Genomic DNA, 12,642 nt, shown 5'->3' with positions numbered 1-12,642 from the left:
ATTGCTCCCCGCTCCTCCATCTGGTAGCTTCACTGGCGCTGCCTACAACTGCCTAAGCTTCCAGGGGCTAGGAATCGTCCTTGCTGATTTAGTTGATGTTTAAAAACGAAGCGAAGGCAGCGAACAGACTGAATGTGCACCGTGTGAGAATTCCGAGTGTCTACTGGCCTCCTTTTCTGCCTCGGGCAGAGGCCCCGTGTCGGCCACGGCAGCCTGCATCTCAGGCTCCATCCCGTCTCTTTGGCTGCCTCTCTGCGAATGCCTTCGCCCCCGCAGTACCCTCGCCCTTTCCCTGCCTCTGGTTTGATTCAGAGAACTTTGCGTCCCCTCAGCTTCTCACGCCTACATCCTGCCCACCTAGAGAAGCGCTTGCTTAATTCTGGGAGGCTCCGTGGGCTCCTGCCTACACAATCAGAGAAACAAACCGGCTGAAATACTCGTAGAGAGGCGCATAGATACAAACGGACCCACACGGGCACCTCCCCAGACAAAATCGCACTCAGATACACACAGACACACAAGCACCCGCATACCCAGAAACACGCAGATAGTCGTGACTCGCACCGCTACGGACGCGCTTTAAGAACATCACGATGCAGGTTTCACAGTCCCTTTCGCTGCTCACACACGGGGCCGTGCCACCCCATAGCCTCAGACCTAAGAGAGTCCCCAATGGCCCAGCCTCAGCCCACCCAGGCCCCCCCTCCCTCCAAAGAGGCCTCTCCCCTCTCCTCCTCCTCCCCCTCTTCCTCCTCTTCCTCCTCCTCTCCTCCATCGCCTAAAGATGTACAAAACACTACTCAGAATAAACCGGGCTCTGGGATCCTCCCTTCCCACCCCCCACCCCCACCCCCGTCCCGCTCCCCCATTCATTTTCGCCCGTCTCCGGGTAAGCCCCTCCCCCGGCGTAGCCCGGCCTCCTCGCTCCCCGCCCAGAGACCGCGGCGCACTTGGACTTCCCTCTCCATTCGCTCGCTGCCTCGCTCCGGGTCCCCACGGCTGCGAACTGATCTGGCGCGGGGGGAGGAGGGAAGCGCAGGCGAACGAACGCAAGAGAGAGAGAGAGAGGGAGAGCGAGCGAGAGAGCCAGAGCGAGAGAGCCGAGGGGCAGAGGGACTAGTGACCGCCTTCCGGAGCCGGGATTCATGCCTGTCCTCGGGACCAGCCAAGGGGACTTGACGGCTGAGTATGAGCCAGGCTGCTAGGAGCCAGGTACCCTCACGCCTGCAGTCCCCTCGCCGTTCCCGGGATGCGAGCTGGACGCCGGGCTCTCCCAAGTTCCCACCGAACCGAATAAAAAGCGTCCGCCCGCAGCTCTCCGCCAAAGACGGACATTGACTCCAGGTAAGGCGGCCCGGGCGCAGCGCCCCGCAGCCCATCTGCCCTTGGAGACGCCGGGCCCGGCCGCAGGAGGGGCGCCCCCGCCCGCCCCGCCCCCGTTCCTCTCGGCACCTTTCCCTCTCCCCTCGTCTGCCGCCTCCGAGTCCTCTTAGGTTCCCGGGAAGGGGGGTTGGGGGGGCCTCTGTATTCTGGGGTGGAGAGGGTTAAATGCGGGTTTTAGGAAGTGGCATGTGTGCTCCCAGCGCGCTCCCGACGTGTGTACCATGGTAGGAACTTGATGTGGTGCTCGTGTGTGTTTGCGTGTGCAGCGTCGTGCGTTTGATGCGTGTGTGCTTGGTGTGTGTGTGTGTGTGTGTGTGTGTGTGTGAGAGAGAGAGAGAGAGAGAGAGAGAGAGAGAGAGAGAGAGAGAGAATGTGTGTATATACGTACACGGGAGGGGTGAAGAGAGGTCCTATAACCTACTTACGCGGCACGATGTGTGTGTGCATGTTTGTACGTATGTGTTTGTATGTGTCTTTTTAATTAGGTCTCCAGCTTACACGAAAATGGGATCCTTACTATGGGATCACGTAGGCTATTGGGAAACCCGCTGTGGACTTCCTCCTGGGGCTCTGGGCTTGGGGTTTGGGGAGGATTATGGGGATAAGGATGGTGCCTTATTTAGCCCAATATTGGTACCCATGAAGGAAATTCTCCAAAGGATGGAGACCTGCTAAGGCTTGGACTCACCATTTCATATGAAAGAAATGGCCAAACCTTGAGGCAAGGAGATGCTGTCACTTTAAATTCCACACTAGGCGGACTCCAGCATTCTGATGGGAATTGGGAGTCACTGGATAGTGGGTGACAGAGAAAGGGGGAAGTCAGCAGTGGGCTCCTTATCTGGGGCTTGACAAGTCCGGGATAGAGTCTGCCGGCTTCTTCATTTGTAATTGTAACAGCACCTTCGGCTTCTGGTGCTTTGGGGGAGGATCTGGGCAAGTTTGCATGGATCCCCCTAAAGGAAAAGGAGAAAGAGCCCTCAGGGACTTGCTCATCCATCATAGTTCCACAGGATCTCAAATGCCTGCAAATTTCATTGGGGGTAAGCGCTGGGTAATACGAAAGGAGATGGATGGGGTGCTTCCCCACGACAGATCCCTTCTTCCCTTCCCCATTTCAGACAGGCTTGGGGAGCCCAGAAGAATATCTTCTTCCTAAACTGTTCCTCCTCATGGTTCCCCTGGAGTTAGGAAGACCCTGGGAGGAGGCAGAGAGGCAGTGTGTGTGTGTGTGTGTGTGTGTACTGAGGGAGACCTACAATTTGGGAACAGGTTGTGGGTGGGAACTCGTGGCAGGATATGGCGGTAATTGACTTAAATTGCTGCCCTCCTGTCTGTTTGCACCTCACATCTCTTGCTAGGCTCCAAAATACTGCCAAGGGCACAGGGGTGGTGGGAAGGCTCTCAGTAAGGAAGACAGTTCAGGCCAAGACCCTCTCTCCTTTTTCCCCCACCTCCCAGGAGGCTCTCTAGGTAAGTCCCTGGGCCACCCTGGCTAGGTCCTGCTGGGCTGGGACGTTGAAGCCAGCCATTGATTGGATTCCTGGCGGCCTCCTAAAGGCTTGCCCTACTCAGCAAAAATGCTGAGTTTTACTGCTGTTCATGGCTTCCAGATTCGGCAGCTGTTACTTTTCCAAGGTAAGAGGCAGCCGTTTGCCGCTGTTCAGCTCTCAGAAGCAAGGCTAGGGGAGGACAAGGGCTGAGGGGCTGGGACATAGCCTCTTATCTGGCTAGAAAGGGGCTGCTGAAAAGACCTTTTGGGGAAATAAAAGTAGAAATATACATGTCTTAAAAATCATTTATATGTATGTATATATGTATCTTCTGGGGAGAAATAAAAGCAAACGTGTGTTGGCAGGAACCTGCCCTGACGGGTGGGTGGGGGTGCTACCTGCAAGCACTTGCAGACACACCATTCTCTGGCCAGAGGCTGATACCTGAAACTGAAGCCTTCATAGGGCTACAAGGAATCTGTTCCAGAAACTCCATCAGACCAGAGCTCCCAAGTTCATTCTGGGTGGGAGTGTGAGGCAGAGGAGATCCTATGTAAGGAGCTGCTCACATTTTCTCTCTTTCAATCCATAGACAACCAAATCTGGAAGGACTATTAAAGAACAGACAGGCAGGACTCTGTGGCCCAGAGAGGGAAGGAGAATTCTCCAACATTCTCTAGGGAGTTGGTGGTATGCCCAGGGCTAGAACCTGCCACTCAGATCAATGCCACGCTGCCCAGGGACTATATCTTGCTCCTCACCCCTATCCTGCCACTGTGCTCTTACCCAAGACATTCGCTGTCTTCCCTCATCAAACACTTTTCGGAGACGCATTTCAAAGCTGCTCCATCTGGAAACATGATCCGGGAGAGAAAGGGTCTAATGCCTCAATCATTCTCCTCACTAGACATACACACACACACTCACACTCACACATAAACATACATTCTTTCTCCAATGCCTTCAGAGGATTGCACGCAGGCAGGGGTCCAATACGGGCTGTGATTGTAGAGCATCTGAACTGTAACTGAGCTCTTTATGAAGGCATGACTGTGTTCCATAGAGCCAGGTGTATACCCATCCACTGATGCAAATACTTCAGGCAAATTAATGCCTTTATGTTATTGAGAATCTTGCCCTTATGCATATTATACATGTCCCAGTCACAGGAGCCTATGTGGGCACACATGCACTCATATAGGCTTGCACACACAGATCCAGAAACCTTTCCTACTTGCTGTATTCTCCCAAAGCGAACTGCAACCTCCGCACCAAATCGTGTTCCCCTATGTAAAGGCATCACCCAACAGGAAGATGGGGACTCATGGTCACACAGAAGGAGAAATATAAAGGCCTATGAAAGATAGGCTTTTGAGAAGTCAGAATCAGGCCCTCACAGAAGTATGTACCCAGACTCTGAGATGAGTGTTTCGGGGTGCAGGCAAGCACTGAGGGAAAAAATGTGCGGGTTTCAGGACCATCTGCAATAATGCCTTTTGCACACAGGTTTTTCTGGGGCTGGATGGCACTTTGGTTCCCAGAAGGGGGAGCTGTGACTCCATTTCAACCAAGGAGAAGCAGCTCAGAGATTCCAAATCAGCTACTGGGCCCCTGTTGAGTTTAGATGGCCCAGCTGAGGCTGCAATGAATTTATTTGAAGCACTACAGGTGGGGACCTTAACAACACTCTCCCCTGCTCAGTCCAGATAAAACATCTTGGGCTTGCAAGAGTTTGTGCCATTGACCACAAAGACATCATATTTGTATGGAAAGGTCTTTCTTTGCCCAAGGGGCCTTCAGGTGTGTGAAGACACATTTTGTGATTTGCATCCTCTAGTTTGTCCCCTCCCAATTCCTTAGACAAAATCATCAGCGTGTATCCCCTGAACAGGCCATTAAGGTTAGACATATCCTGCCATTCTCTCCCTGCATCACACTTGCTGAATTCCAAAGATTGACAAATTGACCAGTGAAACCCTGGTAATCATGGTTAAGGACAGGTAGGGGTCATGCCTTCAGAAGTAATTCCCCAAATAATCCCCTCATTGTTTTCCACTCTAATCCTTCTGCTAGGAATACCTTTATCTTGTCTCTTCCATTTCTCAACCTCTGCGTCTACTTTTAATAACCCTACCCATATTTCAACATCCAGCTCAAATGACCATTCCAAGAGGTCTTCCCGAAATCTTATTTTGGGATTAAGCTCTTTCTCCCTGGTTCTTTCACAGAAATGTCTCTGAAACTCCATTTTAACTGTCTCTCTCTTTGCTTTGCTTTATAGCTCTGTGGGTGTATGTCTAGCTTGCCCTCTTCCATATGGTCTTCTAATGAGCATTTTTTTTAATCCCCAAGGACTGACACATAATAGTTGCTTTATAAATGTTTGCTATTGCTATTTTCCAGGCTCAACAGAAGCTATAATCTCTCTCTCTCTCTCTCTCTCTCTCTCTCTGCTTCATATTCACTCAAAGCAATGCAATCATGGCTTTAAAATTGTGTCACTATGCCCACAACATAGGGATGGCAATGATGATACAGAAGGTAAAATTCTGTCCTGCTTGAAGAGAGCATTATCCTACTGTGTTCTAGGGTCTTTACACTTGGGTTGCGGGAAACGAGTTAAGTCGGCTCGCGTGAATTGCCCGTACTCTGCGGGAGCCGTCTTAACTCGGTTCATATAGATTTGCGGTGGAGTGCGGGAAACGTGTAAATTCGGGCCGATTGTAACTGCGTATTACCAAATATTTGTTTCAAAGATACCTACCTGCGTATGCGAACCGTTTCATACCCATTTCAATCGAACCCATACTTCAAAAGATATAGGCATTTTAAACTAACTCTGATTTTGCGCGGGAAACCTAAATAATTGCCCGCGCCAGCTTATATTTTGGCGAGAAATTCACCCGACACCGGAGTGTTTAGTTCTGTTCTCATTATCATCTTTCTTCTCACGTAGTGCGGCAGATATAGCCCCCTTTTCACAGGACAGTGAACTCGTGCTGGCTAGTCCCTGGCCCAAGGTCACATAAGCAACAGAGAGAGGATTGGGGCCTAATTCTTGCTTCAGCATCTCTACTCTTTCCAGTGTACCACTGACTTAATGGTAACCACTGTGAATGGCAAACACGATTGGGTTGTTCAATAGATGCTAGGAATAGCGAGGGGCTTATTACCTCTTTGAAATTGATGTTATGGGGGAGTCAGGGAGTGATTGGATCAGAGAATCTGTCTTTTCTAGTTTCTCAGTAACCAAACCTTCCTCCTCATTCAAGAAGCAGGACTCCTTTTCGTAATACCCATAACATATGGCCACTCAGTCTCATTTTTAGTACTTTTAGCAGCAGCAAAGCCATTACCACACAAACCAGCCTTGTGTTGTATAGAAAGAGCTTTATTGGAACCTTGACCCTAAGTCTGCTTTCTAAGTCTGTGAAGTCAGACAGCACAAGTATAATTCCCAATAATCCACTCTTCAGATACTATGGCAGCATGACCATATCACCACCAGCATTCTCTTTTAGACTCCATTTCATAGCCTCTTCTCCTGCAACATTCGTTTGGGTCCCTCACCAAGCTGGAAGTTGTCTTGTGGACATTATCTAGGTTATCTCACTTATAAGGGTTAGAAGCCACAAAATTGGGGAGGGTGACCTGAAATTGAGAGAAGATTACAAAGGGTCATTGATTCATTCATTTATTCAACAAATATTTATAGGGTGCCCACTATTTTCTTTGTTCTAGGTTAATACTGTGAAATAGAACTTTCTGTGATAATGGATATGTTCTCAGGGCTGCCCAATATGCTAGCCATTAACCACATGTGATTACTGAGCACTGAAATGTGGCTGTATTACCGATGAACTGCATTTTTAATCTTATTGATTTAATTTTATTATAATTTAAATAGTTCTATGTGGCTCATGACTGCTGTTAGTAAACAACACAGATCCAGACATGAGAGACATCTCATGGACATAGTCCTATTCTCATGGAGCTCCTAGTCTAATGGGCAAGATGGACAATAACTGAGTCAAAAATATATAAAATAATTTCATTTAATAGTAAATGCCCTGCAAATAATAATTTGGGGCAATAGGCTAGAAAGGAATGTAGATGGTATAATGTTTGATAGGGTAGCCAGGAAAAAACCTTCTCTGAGAGGGTGGTGTTGGAGCTCAGATCTAAATAGAAGGAACCAGCTGTGTGATTATGTGGGGAAAGGATATGAGAGGTAGAGACAAGAACAGAGATGAAGTCACTAAACGGGGGCAAGCTTAGGAAATCTGAGGGGTAGTGTGAGTGAGCTTTTGTGTCATAAGATAAAAATAAGAAAGGTAAGCAGGGGCCACATCACAAGATGAGGCCTTATACAAGATGAGGGGATGAAGAGTTGAGACATTCCTCTCCCCGCTCCCCCCCCCCCCCCCCGCCCCCCGCCCTTGGATTCTCCCCTTTTGGGAAGCAGGTAGTCTGAGGACTTAGCTGAGCAGAGTTTGGAGATTGATAGAAGATCATCACCAAATACTCTCAATGGCTTTTCCCCGTGTCCATATTTCATCAGTCATTTCAATGAACTTTTCTAATCTTCATCTCTAGTCCTGCTCTGAATGCTGCTACATGCTCTGGAAATACCTAACTCTAAAGGGAGGGGGAGAAGCTGGTAGAGGGGAGATGGATAGGAAATGAGGAAGAGAATGAATACCAGGCAAGAAGGTAATTGAAATGAAATCTGGTGAAAAAGGATGAAAGTTGTTTGGATCGGCGAATATTTATTGCATATCTCGTCTGGGAAAGGCCTTGAACACAGTGACTTGGGGGGTGTGGTGGTGAATCCTGCTAGGTGCTGGCAATCTAATAGAGGAGACCTGCAAATTTGTAAATAATTATCATTCACAGTTGACTGGTAATTGTTATTTCTGAAGTTCTCAGAGAGTTTGGGGAAGTGGAAGATTAGCAGAAGTTACAGAGGTGGTGATGGTGAGGAGGAGGAGGAGGGAGGCCATGACGATAAGGTCTTGGAGATCAGAGACTGTGTCTTTCCATTTTATATCCATATTCATTCTAAATGTCAGGTAATAAGAGAACAGGGACTCGGGGCACCTGACTCTAGTCCTGGCTTCTACCACTGTTTATCTGGACCATCTTCCGAACATAACTGCCCCCTTCCTGGGCTTGCCTTTTGCAAAATTGCGATGGACCAAACTATGGCCTCACTATGGAAGGGGCTGGCTAAGCTCTTTGGAAATGTTGCATGATGACATGCCTGTAAACGCAGGGAGAGACACACACCATGGCCCTGCTTCATCCTGAGAGTGAGATGTCTACTTCAAAAGCAGCCAGTCTGAAGGAAGTCATAGCTCAGGGCACATCCTCTGGCTCAAGACAGGGTGGCTGAGTGGGGTGGATGTGCTGCTATGGTAACTCTCACCATCAGAGGGATTGAGTGGTAGCTTGAAAACCACCGTCCTTCTAGAACACAGTAGCCTAAAAAGGCTGCCTGGAAATCCGTAGACAGTCCTTGCTACTGAGGGGGCAAAGAAGACAATTAAGAAGATAATGAGGCTGAGGAAAAGTCAGATTAATTTCTTCTTTTTTTTTTTTTTCATATGAGGGTGAAGGGGATCTTTGTCTCTCAAAGGAACTCTCTTTTAGAAATTGCAGGTGGACTTCAGGAGAATAGACTAAATAGACCGAGTGTGAGAAAGTTACGAGTGGTAAATTACCCGGCCTGTCTGCTCTCCAGCAGAGGACACACACAGGAATAAAGAGAGCCTGGTGAGGGTTCAGAATATATCATTCTGAACAAATCCCGTTCTCCATTGGCAGAGATTTTTCTCCGGGGTGCAGAGCTGCATGCAACGAGGCTGGGACCATCTTGGGAACAGCTAAGAGACTGTCTCCCCCAAGGACATGGAGGTAGAGTCATAAGGCAATTAAAACAAACACTTTTGAGTCAACTGCTAAGGTCGAAGCAGTGGGGGGTCCAAGTAAATGACCCATCTGAACAGCTAGAACCTTTTGTGAGGGTTAGCCCAGTACTGGCCCAGAGAGGTTTCTGAGCTATAATTTATCTTGCCGTCCAGAGGTCCGGCAGCTGAACCAGTGGGAACCTCTGGGAGAAATCAGGGGTCCTGGCGTGATGTGGAGCAGCCGAATTACTGATCACAAGCTGCTTCAGGTGGACAAGGAGCAGGCATCTGGGATGATTGCTTTTCAAAGGACCCACACCTCCAAGCGGTCAATTCTTAGTCTCCATTCCAAGAATATGTGGCCCACAAACATAGGTGGAACCCTGGGGGGCTGTGGAATTCCTAGAGACCCTGAAGCCCCAAGATACACGGAAAGAGCCCTCTGAGAGCTGTGGCACACATCTGCCTTAAGTCCGTTTCCGTTTACAGGTACATAGACAAGCTACATTTCTTGTGGAATGTGATGGGCTCTGAGTTTATAGCCACATCAGGGGCGGGGGGACCAAAAGGAGCCGTGGCTGGCACTTATAAACATCTGCACAGGGACCATTACAACAATAAAACCAGTGTTTTGGCCTGCTTAGGAATGTAGGGAAAGATTGAAAAGTACCTGGCAGGAGGTGGCAATACAGTTTTTCTGCTGGGACAGATTTTGGAGGGTTGACCCTTTGAGATAAAGTGGTTCTCACCAGATGCCATCGCCAGAGACAGCGAGGCAAGGGAGGGCTGAGCGGGGTCATAAGAATTTTATTCTGAATGCGCATCAACAGGACAGCCTCGTTCAAACTCCAGTGAAGCCTTACACATGATTCTGAAACCGTTACCTGATCAGCCACAGTTTCACCTGCCCTATCCTCCCTGGTTCCTGGCAGTGAGGATTACAGATGTAGGCAGAGGGTAGGATGGAATATGAGGAGGTTCTGGAAGGATCTTCTTCCACAATATTTAGAGGTGGCTGAAATGCCACAAGTATGAAACCCTTCTCGGGAGTGGCGAAGCGAATGCGTGTAGCATGTCGTACATTCTTTGTGCCCCAGTGTCAGCCACTCAGAGAGGGCCTCCCCGCCCACCTGCATCTCTGTTATGCTCATCTGACTGCCCTGTGTTTACCTATTTATTTTCCTCACCACACTGTCAGCGCCAAGGAGGCAGGGACAGGTCAGTGCTGATCACTGCTGTGTTTCCAGCTCCTGGAACAGTGTCTGGCACAAAATAAATGTTCAATAAACAATGTTTGTTTGTTTTTCAATGAAAGAACGAAAGTCACATTTCCTAAAAGTCTGTGTTCAATACAGGTTTCCTCCAGTGCCACACAAGAGTGTCTTTTTCCTTTGCATTCTTGCCAAGACTGAATTAAACAAAAAACGAGCAAACAAAAAACCCAAAATGAAAAAAACAACAACACAACACACAACCTATTAATGCTATATGGCGCCACATTGCTGTTTTCATTTTTTATTATTAGTAAACTTCAGTATTTTGAGGTTTTTAATAGATTTATTTGTATTTTTAGCTAGAAATCCCACCCCTAGATCACATTCTTATAGTAGATGAGCTTAGGATCATATCTGCACTCAAGTTCCACTAATAGGGAAGAAGAACTCTGCCATGAACCTTTCCCTATATCTGTTTTTCTTCTCCTCCCTACCTATTCTTAACCCCATTCAATATTCCTTTCTTTATACATACCTACGCATATATGTGTGCATGTATATTTAGAGAAACATCATACATATATTCATATATATATATGTATGTGTGTGTGTGTGTATGTGTATACACACACACACACACACACACACACATATTTTTTCTTGCAACATCAGGCTGTCACAATTCATGCCACCTCCACCTTGCTGCTTCATAAGCTGCTTTTAAAATTGCTACTGTTACCAGAGGTGGCTTTGGTGATTCCGTTCCCAAGAAAAATAAGATCTTAGCTCTGGCCCAGAGTTAGAACAACTGGTCCTCGCCTCAGCAGCACTTGAACCTCCACAGCTTAAAGGCACAAATAAACACACAAAGCTAAGGTTTGCTGCCGAGGCACTGTGAAGTTAAATTACTATTTTAAGAGACTATGAAGCCGGCAGCCAGAAAGCACTGGAAGAGGGGAAGATATTCATGGTGTCGGCAGATAAAGGAGAGAAAGGAAAATTCAGGTCTTAAGGAGATTTAAGAAGCCACCCTGCAGTGGCGCCATTTATAACATCCCCTGAAAGGTGTAAGATAGATGCCTTTCTCATTTAGATGCACAGAAGACCTGGATGCAGGGCACGGCCTGAGTGACAGAATGGTGGAAGATTTGCAACAATGGACCTGACCTAAGACAATATAAACTCAGCAGCAATCATCAACCTTGATTTGGGGAGGCCACCAAGCTGCTAAGAGCTGGACGGATGCCTCAGAGGGGTGGGTGGCAGGAGGGCAGTTCAGTGAAAGAACATTATGTCCAGTGTCTGATGATATGGGTTGAAGACCTACTGCTATCGTTTATTGTATAACTTGGAGCAAATCCTTTCACCCCTGAGCCACAAGGCCCTCGTTGGGAAAACGGAGAGAATAATTCCAGCTTCACAGTGTGACAGGAAAGGCAGATGACATAAAGCACGTTAAGACATGCAAGCACTTGGTGAAATAAATGGTAACAATGAGGAAGAGGGGAATCGTGAGGGAAAGGATGATAAACACAGTTCACACAGAGCGAGCAGCAGGCTATGCTGTCGATCAGCCGCTCTCCCTATGCACTCCTGAATACGCTGCTCTTACGGATTAGAGCACCAAATCAAGAGCTACAATGACATAGGCTGCAGAGGGCTAGGGTATGAGAACCAGCTCAGATACTGTGGGATCTTAAAGAGAAAATAGTTTATATCTAAAAAGTAAGAGACAGTTAAGCTGGACTATGATGAAGATAACTTTCAGCTCCAAAGGCTGATGATCCTATGCCTCTTTCTGGTGCTGACCCATGGGAATACAGAGAGTAAAGACATCTGCCTCAGTTATTTAACATCTTTCAGAGCCTTTTCCTACTTTTAATCTCTCCCCTGATTACTGGTATCACATGGCCATATAAGGGGACAGGGGATTGGTACAAATGATTGAGCAAGCTCCTTTGCAAGGTAGTGCCTCGAACCTGGTAATGATCTCTTTCCTACAAGATATTTCCAGTTGGAGAACATATCTGGGGTCATGGGCAGCATTTCATCTAATGCAACAGAGTGTAATAATAATACAAAGTAATAATAGTTAACATTTATATAATGTTGGTGATCTGCCAGGCAACGTTTGGAGCACCAGTCATATAGACTCATTAAATCCCCACAATATCTCTTTGAGGAGTTGCTATTGTCACCCTCATTTTATAGATGAGGAAACTGGCACAGGAACATCAGGTAATTCGGCCAAGGACGCAGAGCTCGCCAGCGGCAGAGCTGGCATCCAAATTCGAGCATCCCAGCTTTCACCCACACCTTCAGGTCGCACAGAAAGAGTCCAAGTCTTTGGCACATCACTGACTCAGGGTGTGGACTTGGGCAAATGGAGTCACTGTACTGAGCCTTGGTTTCCTCATCTCGAGATTGGGAGATGCAGCATCTGTGCATGAACTTGTTGAGAATATTCACCAAGTCATTCAGAGTGGTCGTAGAGGAGCACATTTATACATTAGAGAGAGGAATGACGATAGAGAACACGTTCTGGAAAATGGGGCTAAGAAATACCTGCCTGGCAGTCTTGAATGTTACATATATATAGCATTTAGCAACATGCCCCATATATAGTAAGTGCTCAATAAATGA

The 12,642-nt window shown here is 47.6% G+C and overlaps 1 protein-coding gene across 2 annotated transcripts in view; it reads left to right on the top strand.

Moving 5' to 3' along the window:
* The first annotated feature begins 971 nt into the window (after positions 1-971).
* Positions 972-12,642, top strand: part of BRINP1 (BMP/retinoic acid inducible neural specific 1) — a 161,663-nt gene continuing 149,992 nt past the window's right edge. The window contains exon 1 of one of the 2 annotated variants that reach the window (XM_070430792.1): positions 972-1,344. The gene's annotated coding sequence lies outside the window, so the exon portion shown is untranslated. Of the gene's footprint in view, positions 1,345-2,933; positions 3,022-12,642 lie in introns of those variants that run through there. The other variant, XM_070430793.1, reaches the window with a different exon arrangement.

Source organism: Myotis yumanensis, unplaced genomic scaffold (genome assembly GCF_028538775.1).
Source record: "Myotis yumanensis isolate MYYU_CA2020_CCGP unplaced genomic scaffold, mMyoYum1.0.hap1 SCAF_12, whole genome shotgun sequence".
Lineage (NCBI taxonomy): Eukaryota > Metazoa > Chordata > Mammalia > Chiroptera > Vespertilionidae > Myotis > Myotis yumanensis.
Note: the sequence above shows the minus strand (reverse complement) of the source record. Positions and strands in the feature narration are given on the sequence as shown.